The sequence below is a fragment of the Podarcis vaucheri genome (genome assembly GCF_965113315.1).
Source record: "Podarcis vaucheri genome assembly, chromosome: 4".
NCBI lineage: Eukaryota > Metazoa > Chordata > Lepidosauria > Squamata > Lacertidae > Podarcis > Podarcis vaucheri.
The window spans coordinates 83,521,358-83,533,373 of record NC_138762.1 but is presented as its reverse complement, the minus strand read 5'-3'; the positions used below and the strand labels follow the sequence as shown (position 1 = coordinate 83,533,373).

The window sequence follows — 12,016 nt, the reverse complement described above, 5'->3', positions numbered from 1 at the left end:
TCCTGCACAACTCATTATCTTCCCATGTAGTGGACAAGAAGCTATAGGACAGCTAGTAGGACCAGTGGTCAGGGATGATGGAAACTGCAGTCTAAAAACAGCTGGAGACCCAAGTTTGGGGAACTCTGCTATAGGATGACCTCTCTCCAATGTGGCCACCCACTGTCATTGTGCAGCTGCTAAGCTTCCACTACTTCTAGAGGCTATAAATACAAGAGGAATAAATTTCCTCCCTGCTCATATTTATATATAATTATTATATATTGCAATAATATTGTATAAAGAGTTAGGGACCATGACCATCACTTAGGCTACAGTCTTAGACATACCTGAGAATAAATCACACTTAACTGAGTGGTACTTTGAATGTAGAGGAACCAAACTATGTAATCAGAAGAATCACACAGCAGAGCATTTGGTTTACAAAGCAGATAAGAATCTCAGGTGTTTCCACCAACACTCATTAGCCTATACTGCACTGCTCAGCTCAGTGGGTGACACCAGGTGTGCACATTGCTCCTGATTTTGTGCCTGGTGATGTGAGCAGGATAACATCCAGTTCTATTTTACAAAAGGGCAATGCTCTGTTTGAAGAGCTATCAAAGAACAGTCCTCTATCTGAAGGGTCCAAGTTGTGTTGAAAGATGAAGAACCATGAAAAGAGAGAGCAGGGCCTTAAAGTTACCATCTGGACAGCAAACCAAGCAGGAACACAGCTTATCCAATCACAGTCCTCTCCACTATGGTGAGATGTAATGTGTTTTTATTTAAATTATAGTGCTTATAATACTTGCATTGTTTTAATTGAATTCTTTCTCGATTTGCACCCATACATATTTATTAGCATACATAAATCTTGTGCAAATCTGGATCTTCCTCATCTTATGGGGTGATGCATTTCCACTTGGCGGGGGGTGATGTGTAAGTTCCCTCCTGTGTAATGTGTAGTTTTTCGTTTGACCTTTCATGTCTGTAAGTAAACTTTAGATACAGTGGTACCTTGGGTTAAGAACTTAATTCATTCTGGAGGTCCGTTCTTAACCTGAAACTGTTCTTAACCTGAAGCACCACTTTAGCTAATGGGGCCTCCCGCTACCACCACGCGATTTCTGTTCTCATCCTGAAGCAAAGTTCTTAACCCCAGGTACTACTTCCAGGTTAGCGGAGTCTGTAACCTGAAGCATCTGTAACCCAAGGTACCACTGTATGAACCAGGAAAGCTATTCCCGAAACCGAGCAATCCAGTAGATGAGAGGAATGTGTGTTTTTTATGCAGAGTAATGGCAGCTACTATTTTCTGAACCTTCATTTTGCGTTTGTAGTTTCCTTTCCTAGTGATATCAAATAGTGCGGCATGACTGAAAAAGAAAAGGAGAAAGAGTTAAATGGGAAAGGGCGGGACCATGCCCTGGCATGCCAACTACAGTTTGCTGAGGGTGCTGAATGCTAACAAGCCATTATTTGCTCTAACCCCAATCAGTTACAACGAGATAATTAATTCATGTGCTGACCATATGACCTGAATTTCTGCAAGCAATTGGGACGTAATTCCCCCCACCCCAACATGAGAACAGTAGTTCACAGTATGCAATCATTTTCAACAACATAAATGTGCTTTATCTTGGTTTCCCAAAAGCTTGCAGAATAATGTGCATTTACAGAAATCCATATGGGTGGGCGAATAATATTTTGGCTGCAGACAGCTTTTCTTCATCATCAGTGCCTACACAAAGGTTCATTTCATTAGCTTCTAAATACATTGGGGTTACAAAGTGGGTGTTCACCTTGTCCTTTCATTTTATTTAATGTTTTTAGCATGCAGTCAAGGATCTATTTATTAAATAAAGTTTTGCTTCAAACTGCCAGATTGCTTGAACGTATATAGTTTCATAAGCCAAATATAAAAAGTTGGGTAAAAATCACTATCATGCACTGAGCTTTTTCTTGTCTTCATCCTTGTCCGTATCTCTGAGTTGAGCAAGGACCCAGTTTGGGAAGAGACCATGAGTGTAGCCATGATTTGGGGGGGGGGGGTCAGGCCTTTTGTTAGGGGCAGAAGAACCTCAGTTTGCTCTGTATTTTTATTGCTTTTTATTGATTGGGGGGCAGCTGCCCCTCCTGCCCCGCCCCCTTGGCTACACTCACGGAAGAGACAATAACCTGATGGTAGACTTCACATGGTATGTCCCAGTAGTAGACCAGGAAAGAGCAGGAGACCTTGGAAAACCATGATCAAAAAAGCTGGGCAAGACCAGACTAGATAGGCCAATGTTGTGGTTGGTTTCTTGACTCCATAAGGCAACTTCATATAGTCACACGGCTTCCTTTGGGGAACTCGGACATCTAAGCCCAATTGAGTCCTTCTAACCATCTGGAAAGGGATGCGGGTGGCGCTGTGGGTTAAACCACAAAGCCTAGGACTTGCTAATCAGAAGGTCGGCGGTTCAAATCCCCACGACGGGGTGAGCTCCTGTTGCTCGGTCCCTTCTCCTGCCAACCTAGCAGTTCAAAAGCACGTCAAAGTGCAAGTAGATAAATAGGTACCGCTCCGGCAGGAAGGTAAACGGCGTTTCCATGTGCTGCTCTGGTTCGCCAGAAGGGGCTTAGTCATGCTGGCCACATGACCCGGAAGTTGTACACCGGCTCCCTCGGCCAATAAAGCGAGATGAGCGCCACAACCCCAGAGTCGGCCATGACTGGACCTAATGGTCAGGGGTCCCCTTTACCCTTTACCTTTAACCATCTGGAAAAGGGGCAATGGCAGTTTGTGGCAGTGGTGTCCTCTCAGTGGCTGTGGCAGTCAAAGCCACCATGTTGTGCACCTCACTTCTTATGACCTTCCCTTCAACCTTTGCCATGCAATCTCATAAAGCCTGCATCATGGCCATCATTTCCTTAATTTCTATTTTAGCCCCATGCATGGCACTCTGTCCCTGATGGGAGCTGACTTTTTGTCAGCCCATGTTTGTCAAACACCTCCCCCGTCTGTTTCCATTTTGATGGCGAGCTAACTATGAACATTAAGAGGAGCCCCTGCTCTGTTAGATCCCTCTAACCCAGCATTTTGTTCCCACAGTGGCCACCTAGATGCCCATGGGAACCCCACAAGCAGAACCTGAAAGCAACAGCACTCTGCCCCCTCCCAATTTCCAGCAACTGGTTTTCAGATGTATACTGACAGCGGTGGTAGAACAAAGCCAGACCCTCCAAGTTTACCTATTTTCCAGGGACAGCCTGGGATTTACAGAAACTCTCCTGGTTTCTGATTTGATCCTGGAATGTCATTCCTTAGGATGTCCCTATTTTCATTGGAGAAATGTTGGAGGATATGGTAGGACGTCCCTATTTTCATTGGAGGGTATGGAGTTATGTGACCCCTGAGCCAAGGAGATAAGTGACCATGCAACCTTTAGAAGACACCTGAAGGCTGATAGGGAAGGGATTTTTTAATGTTTAATGTTTTTATATTTTTATATACGTTGGAAGCAACCCAGAGTGGCTGGGGCCATTATTTATTTAGGACGTCCCTATTTTCATATGAAAGGTGTTGGAGGGTATGCAAAGCCATTGTGGCTATGTCCCCAAATGCTTTGCTTCAAAGTCCCCCCAGACATTCCTTATAGTTAAAGATTAGATAGATAGATAGATAGATAGATAGATAGATAGATAGATAGATGATAGATAGATGATAGATAGATAGATGAATCTGCTGCCTAGTTTACTTATATTATGTGCCTGATGGGCACTGACTTTGCTTAGAGGTCCTGCTCTCTGCCAGAAGCTTCCACCCTTTCCCTTTAAAATCCGCTGAGTCCGTTTACCTGCTGCTGTTCTAGCCAACAGAGTTGCTGGGGAAATAAAGAAGTGACTTCTAATGAGTTTTAGAATTTGCCTTCAAGGTGACGCCGCTATGCTAGAGTAGCTTTAAGGTCACGCCAAGTGGGAAACAATTGATGGATGCGATATAATAACGGAGACAAGCTTTCATTTCAAATCTAAGAATAACTCAAAATGTCCACCCTTTAATTACTTTTGTCAAAACACATATTTTAGATGCTATCGGTTCACGCTAATATTGTGAAACAGTATGAAAAATTGAGAACTCTGAATGTTTTTCTCCCCTTTAACGACACGGCAGCATTACATTTTCCAATAGGCTGGTTGCTGAGAATTTATGGTTGCAGGTGCCCTCGTCAGACTTAACTTTATTCAGGTTTATTAAACATTTATTTTCTGCTGAGGGGGAAAGTATTGAAAATGGGATTTATTTTTAAAAATTAATTGTATGAAATGATACTAAGAGGATAACACTAAACATGTCACTAAAATTGAAAACATTTCCTCTGAAGGACATTACTCTTTTTTATTTTGCCATCAAATGGCACTCTAAAATATTTTGGATATTGCAGGCATCTAATGCAATTAAAAGTTAGCTCATTGCATAAAATAGCTGTGAAAATTGACAGAAGTGCTACAGGGGTGAATGATTGGGTGTCTTTTTTTGAAAAATGATGTGGCAAAGGTAGAGAAAATAAAGCATTGGGCAAGAAGTATTTGAATAATAAAGCATTCTCAATGATGCTATATTTTAAAAATGACTTTCCAGCCTATTCCTCTGAAGAGAACTATTTCAAAGAGAACTGACTGGATTATGTGCTGGTTGTGAAAGCCACTACCAGCACTGACCTTAGTGGGACAGTTTCTCTAAGTTATGTCCACCAACTTTGGTAAGGGGGAAAAATGCCCTGTGACTGCTGCAGTGCTAGAAACACTGCTTAACTCTGTGTATACCAAGAAAATGTGGCGTGAGGGAAACCTGGTTGGTAATATTGGTCAACAAATCATCTTTTCTCCATCTGTGCTCTGTCACTTTTAAGGAGCAATTTTAAGTAGGGTGCTGACATGATGGTCTCTTTATACAGTGGTACCTTGGATTAAGAACTTAATTTGTTCAAGAGGTCCGTTCTTAACCTGAAACTGTTCTTAACCTGAGGTACCACTTTAGCTAATGGGGCCTCCCACTGCCGCTGCGCCACCACCACGCAATTTCTGTTCTCATCCTGAAGCAAAGTTCTTAACCCAAGGTACTATTTCTGGGTTAGTGGAGTCTGTAACATGAAGCGTCTGTAACCTGAAGTGTTTGTAACCTGAGGTACCACTGTACTGTGTTTTTATGACCATGCTGGGCAGACGGTGGTTCTTCTGGGCTTATGGATTTTAAGTTTATGGGGTGTTTTAAAACTTCAAAACTGCATTTTGTATCATTAGCAAATGCTATGTTTGTGACAAGATTTTTCTAAAGCATAAGAGAAGTAAAATAAGTTGATTTTGAAAAAGTGGTTTTTATCAATCAAAGAACCTAATTTAGCCAAAGTGAACAATTTTTAAATCTTGGTGATTTCCGTGGGATAACTTTAAGTCTGTTTTTTTACTCCCATTGAAATCAGTGGGATTTGGCTGGATCATACCTAGAATTTCCTGTTTATTTGAACAGCTTTTTCAGTTACTCTTGATTTTTCTCTTTCCAAGTTGGAAATTTGACTACTTCATTTTCAAAACTGAAATAAAACAAAATTTAGAGCAATTACTATCTGGATTGGAAAATGAATTATGCATGTATGCAATCTAGGATATGCATTATATACAGAAAGAGACATGAATAATGAAAACCTCATTTCTACAAAGGATAGATATTTTGGGCTGGCATATTCTGCAAAGGGAGAGTAATTACAACTTATTTTCTGCCCCCAAACCATCAGAATCTAGTACTAGGTAGATACCTATAAACTGAGCTTTGAACAGACATATAATCTCTTTCTACTAAAGCCAAAAGTTTCAGCATTGACTGATAAAGTTACATTTTCACTACCCAATCAAAGAATACTATTGCATTCTGCAAAAATAAAACAAACATTTTAAATGCATATAAATGCAATTGCTTTTAAAATATTGAAAAAGTTATGATCCTGGATCAGACTGTTGATAGTTTTGAGAAAATTTCTAGTACAAATATTTGTATTATTTCCAACACTGATATGTAGTTATAAGTGGCTGGGTAAGCCACAGGGAAAAATATTACAATCATGCTGCTTAAACTTACCACTTAGATTCCAGACAGGGGTGGCTGGTGCTGACAATTCCTAAACTTTGTTACTCAGCTGCAAGTCCCATAAATCAAATGAGCCAACCCTCAAGTAAGTGTGTGTTGGATCACAGCTGTGCAGCTCAAACATGGATATATTTACTTTGAACTAAGGCTCACTTTCTTCAAGGACACATACTCCCCGGTCTGTGTATGTAGGATAGCAGTCTTACAGATTTAATTGCCTGGGTTTTATGATAATCTTAAGGTAAAGGTACCCCTGCCCGTACGGGCCAGTCGTGTCCGACTCTAGGGTTGTGCGCCCATCTCACTTAAGAGGCCAGGGCCAGCGCTGTCCGGAGACTCTTCCGGGTCACGTGGCCAGCGTGACGGAGCTGCTCTGGCAAGCCGGCACCAGTGCAGCACACGGAAACGCCGTTTACCTTCCCGCTAGAAAGCGGTCCCTATTTATCTACTTGCACTTAAGAGTGCTTTCGAACTGCTAGGTGGGCAGGAGCTGGGACCGAAAGACGGGAGCTCACCCCGCCGCGGGGATTCGAACCGCCGACCATACGATCGGCAAGCCCTAGGCACTGAGGTTTTGCCCACAGTGCCACCCGCGTCCCTTGATGATAATCTTACAGCATGCCTTTCCTGGCATAAGCTTCTTGACTTAGTATCTTCATCAAATGAGAAGTGTTTATGGCCTTAGGCAGAACAGTTGGTCCTTGTTCTTACCTTTCAGGTAAGTGCAAGGACTGATCCACTTCTGGCGTTTAGCTTGGTTGGCTGCTGTAAGAAGGCAGATCCCTCAAAATGCCTGTCAGGAGATCTGACCAATCAACTGAATCGAACACTCGCCCTCATGTGGCACTACTACACTGCAGCCATAGGTTCTTCACTTCCTGGTGCTCCTTTGGAAGATGTTAGACTGATAGTCACAGTGGAGCAGGGCTTTTTCACAAGTGTGGAATTGTGTCCTAAGATAGGCCCACCAGGTTCAGAGTGACTGTTATGGTTAAAGGGTTTTTATTCTACCAAGTCCTTAGGGCAGAAGCAAGTACAGTGGTACCTCGGGTTAAGTACTTAATTCGTTCCAGAGGTCCATTCTTAACCTGAAACTGTTCTTAACCTGAAGCACCACTTTAGCTAATGGGGCCTCCCGCTGCCGCCACACGGTTTCTGTTCTCATCCTGAAGCAAAGTTCTTAACCTGAGGTAATATTTCTGGGTTAGCGGAGTCTGTAACCTGAAGCGTATGCAACCTGAAGCGTATGTATCCCGAGGTACCACTGTATCTCATTCTTACCACTGTGTTTTTATGATTACTTTTCTGACAATTTTAATAATATCATTATTTGCAGCAGATGTTAAATGCAAAGACCTTTATCCAGCAATGCCTGGGTGTAGCTTTGTCATTCAGCTGCATCAGTCAGCTGTTGGGTGGGGTGGACACACATGGAAGGAGGGAGAGGAGGTGGCATTGGGCACAGCTTATGCACCAGTGGTCTTCTCTCTTCCCTCCATGTAATCCAAAGGCCTGCTGCTGTCCAGAAAGAATGGAAGGGGGTGAGCACAGCAAAGGCCTTGCAAGGAACTCCAGGCATCCCAAGGATCAGCCAGGAAGCCATTTTGATCTGATTTAGGGCAAGGGGGTAATCTGATGTGGAACGGAGCAAATTAGCTGTCTGGTACCATGGCATGCCTCTGGAGGCACACTGGCACCTGCAGGCATGTACAACCCCAACCTCATCAAGACCTTTTCATGTGAAGTGGGAACATCTGAGGGGGCCTTTGAACCATGTCCAGCTGGATGCTCCACATGATCAGGAACCTTGAGTTACCTGGGCTTCAGATTGTCTGGGGGCTTTAAAATATGGTCATCTGAATGTTCAATAGATGCCCCCCTCAGAACTTCCCACTTAATACAGGAAGGTCAGGGTGGTGCACAATGGATGGAAACACTGGGGACAGGGTTGATGTGCCCCATCTCTGCCACCCCACCCTCACCAGTGTGGTGTAGTGGTTAAGAGCAGTAGACCTGGTGAACCGGGTTCACGTCTCCGCTCCTCCACATGAAGCTGCTTGGGCCAGTCACACTTCTGTGAAGTCTCTCAGCCCCACTCACCTCACAGAGTGTTTGTTGTGGGGGAGGAAGGGAAAGGAGATTGTTAGCTGCTTTGAGACTCCTTAGGGGAGTGATAAAGCAGGATATCAAATCCAAACTCCTCCTCTTCTTCTCACATGTTGTTTGAATACCAGAATTGGACTTATGTTTCAGTATTAAATCAACACTGGCAAAAATAAAGTTTAGGTTATTATTACCTCAGATTGTTTGACAATTTACAGTTGTATGTCTCCAGTGGGTGGCGGAGTAGGAAATTTGTAAGTACAGGTGCAGGTGTGGTGCAGGTGCAACAGCAGAGCCAAGTTGTAATTACTTTCCCTTTGCAGCAACCGATTGGTCCAGCCCATTTTTCAGCCTTTCCTCTGCTTCTCCAGTCACCCCTCCCTCAAATATCTGTGAAACCATAAGCTCTGTGACATGCAAATAAGAAAGAACTGAAATATTTATATGGATAATGAGAATCTTCCCACCTTGGATACAGTTTTAAAAATTAATAAGGTATATAAACCCACAAACCCCTTGGAATGAGGCATCATGTAATGAAACAGCGTCATTCGATAGCTCCACCCAGGGATAAAATTGCAGACTGCTCACTTCTTCACTGGTAGGGACCTTGCTGTGATTACAAAGTGAATGATCTAAACAATGACAACAATTTATTTATACTTTGCCCATCTGGCTGGGTTGCCCCAGCTGCTCTGGGTGCCCTCCAACACACATAGAAGCATCAAACATGAATAGAAACATTCTGATCCAATAGAAAAAGTCACAATAACTTTAAAATAAACAACATATCAAATAAAGCAATATTCAATCATCCATTAGAATCTACGTAACGGTAAACAGTAAAAATAAACATCAGCAAATAATAATTAAACAGTTTACACTTATCAGTTACAATAAAGAATTACTAATCTATAATCAATAAAAATAACAGCAAGTCACAATTGCATAAATACCACAAACATACAAAACTATGTCAAATGATCAAATTGAGAAACAAGAGCACACAACTTATTAAATTAATTTTTTTAAAAAATAATCCCTGAACTTCTCTCTTCCTAGCTGCTTCTGCTGTTCTTGAAGTTGTGGTTTGGGAAAGGGTTTCAGGGCTGGAGGGTGCGGCAAAGCAGGATAGAAAAGCCATTGCCTGATGAACGTACTTTATTTTATTGGCATCAGTTAAAAGATGTGCCAGTTTCTGAGTCCACTAGATTCAGAAACCTGAAGGCTGGAAGGTGAGGAGGGGAAGAGAAGGAAAAGGTGTTGCACTGGGCCTGATGGAAAAACTCAAATGTGCGTTTTGTAACTTTTAAGATGGAACAGAGAAGGGACTGTATAAACATAAATAGATTGGGCTGTACCTGGGAGGAAAATATTGTAGACTTGCCCAGCTGTGACCAGCTTCAGGTCAAAATGCACACATTAATTTTGTCTTGTAGCCACCCTTTCCCACTGTTTGCCCATACATTGCTGTTTGGCCTTATCTCAACTAGTTGGCACCCATTGGAAGGTTGGGCCAATCATCTGTGAAGTCCTGGTTGCCAAGTGACTGTTGGTGCAAGTTTGAAAATCATTGCCCTCAGCTGTGATGGGCTGTTCTATGGGACATGAATCTGTGATGTCTGAAAAAAGTGTACTTGGCTATCCAATTTAGAACCCATAGGTGATATTTAAGTTCTACGCAGAGTAAAGATAAAGGTAAAGGACCCCTGACAGTTAAGTCCAGTTGCGAACAACTCTGGGGTTGCAGTGCTCATCTCGCTTTACTGGCCGAGGGAGCTGATGTTTGTCCGCAGACAGTTTTTTTGGGTCATGTGGCCAGCATGACTAAGCTGCTTCTGGCAAACCAGAGCAGTGCACAGAAACGCCGTTTACCTTCCCACTGGAGCAGTACCTATTTATCTACTTGCACTTTGATGTGCTTTCGAACTGCTAGGTTGGCAGGAGCTGGGACTGAGCAACAGGAGCTCAGCCTATCGTGCGGATTTGAACCGTCAACCTTCCAACTGGCAAACCCTAGGCTCTGTGGTTTACACCACAGTGCCACCTGCAGAATAGACACATTGAAATGAAGGAGCATAACTTGTTGTTGTTATTGTTTAGTTGTTTAGTCGTGTCCGACTCTTCGTGACCCCATGGACCAGAGCACGCCAGGCACTCCTGTCTTCCACTGCCTCCCGCAGTTTGGTCAAACTCATGCTGGTAGCTTCGAGAACACTGTCCAACCATCTCGTCCTCTGTCGTCCCCTTCTCCTTGTGCCCTCCATCTTTCCCAACATCAGAGTCTTTTCCAGTGAGTCTTCCAGGAGCATAACTAAGGCCCAGTAATTTCCATGGGTCTACTCTAAGTCAAACTTAGTTGAATACCATCCCATGTGTGGGTCTCACCCAACAAACCCCATCAGTGAAAGCTCTGTGGAAGGACTTCCACTTCCACTTCCATTTCCACGGCAGGGCTTTCTGGCTCCTCCCCCTGCAATTGAGTCAGGTGGTTGGGATAATTCCTCCCAGAACAGCACATGATGGAGGACATGGTGTATTGTTATTTCTGGCGAGCTGGGGTGCTTGCACAGATGGAACAACTGGAAGAGGGTGAAGCTGAATCCCACCCCATCTACTGAAATCCAATCCAACATACTTGTTCCCTGTATCTGTGCAGTTCATCAGCTCTGTTGTGGGAAAGCATTAAACACCTGCAGGAATGCTGTGCCGCAGTTTCTAAAATGTACAAATGTGTTAAGTCTCACCGCTACTCCCTTTTTGATGATCATTATAATTGCTAATCGCTTGGCATGTAAGGAATCTCCCAGCAACCTACACAAATTTAAAAGCATTAACCATCCTCTGCTAATTTGTTTTAATTTTTTAACCTTCAGCCTGGAAAGCTCAGTTGGTTAGAGTGTGGTGCTGATAATGCCAAGGTTGCAGGTTCGATCCTCGTTTGGGACAACTGCATATTGCTGCTTTGCAGGGGGTTGGACTAGATGATCCTCAGGGTCCCTTCCAACTCAACAATTCTATAAAAAAAACCCTAGAATATCCCATCAAACTGACCAGCAGCAGGGTGGAGAAGCACTGCTTATTTGGCTTCCCAACATGGAGGTTGCTGCAGGTGCAACAGCAGAACCAAGCCAACTCTCATGCTGCTGTGCCCACATTGCACTGACCTCCCCCTGCCCCCTGCCTCTCCCTTCTCCCTTCTCCTCCCTTCTCCCTTCTCTCTTCTCCCTCTCAGTTGCTGGCAATGACCTCCCTGTTGGGAAGCCAGATGAGCAATGCTCCCCCATCCTGCTCCGCCAGCCGCAATAAAAACAGACCCAACAAAACAGCCGCACAAACATATAATCAGTAAGCAGCAAAATCATGACAATCTGTCAAATGCCTGGGAGAAGAGATACATATTTACCTGGCTCTGAAATTAACGTTTCGCCAGGCAGACCTCGCTGGGGACAGCATTCTATTTGTCAAAGTCTTCTACCTTCCTTGTGTACTGCTTATGGAAATGTAGAGGGTCTGAAATGTGAAAAATATAAAACGTTCAGAAAACATAAATAGTAACGGCCACAACCTGAGCTTGCAGCAAGGCATGCTGATTTGAAACCCTGTACCGGAATTCCCATTGTTCATTCTGCTTAGCAACCAAGTTATGATACTCGTGAATGAGTAATCATTCTTGGCCAGTCATAGCTCAAGACAAGGGGATATTTGTTTAGTGAGCCCTTAGTTATTGATTAACTCCTCAAGCGCAGACTCATGTAGTGGTTGATAAGGGAAGAAAGTGCATCCAGGGAGATGGAGCCACAC

General features: G+C 43.4%; 1 long non-coding RNA gene across 2 annotated transcripts; it reads right to left on the bottom strand.

Moving 5' to 3' along the window:
- Positions 1 to 1,207: 1,207 nt before the first annotated feature.
- On the bottom strand, positions 1,208 to 11,788 carry LOC309531126. Of its 2 annotated transcripts, none has more exons than XR_014219092.1 (3): positions 11,619 to 11,788; positions 8,407 to 8,602; positions 1,208 to 1,358 (listed from the first exon to the last, which is right to left on the bottom strand). It is a non-coding gene; the product is annotated as an uncharacterized lncRNA (long non-coding RNA). The 2 variants fall into 2 exon arrangements; XR_014219093.1 differs by lacking the exon at positions 1,208 to 1,358 and adding an exon at positions 5,200 to 5,558.
- Positions 11,789 to 12,016: the final 228 nt, after the last annotated feature.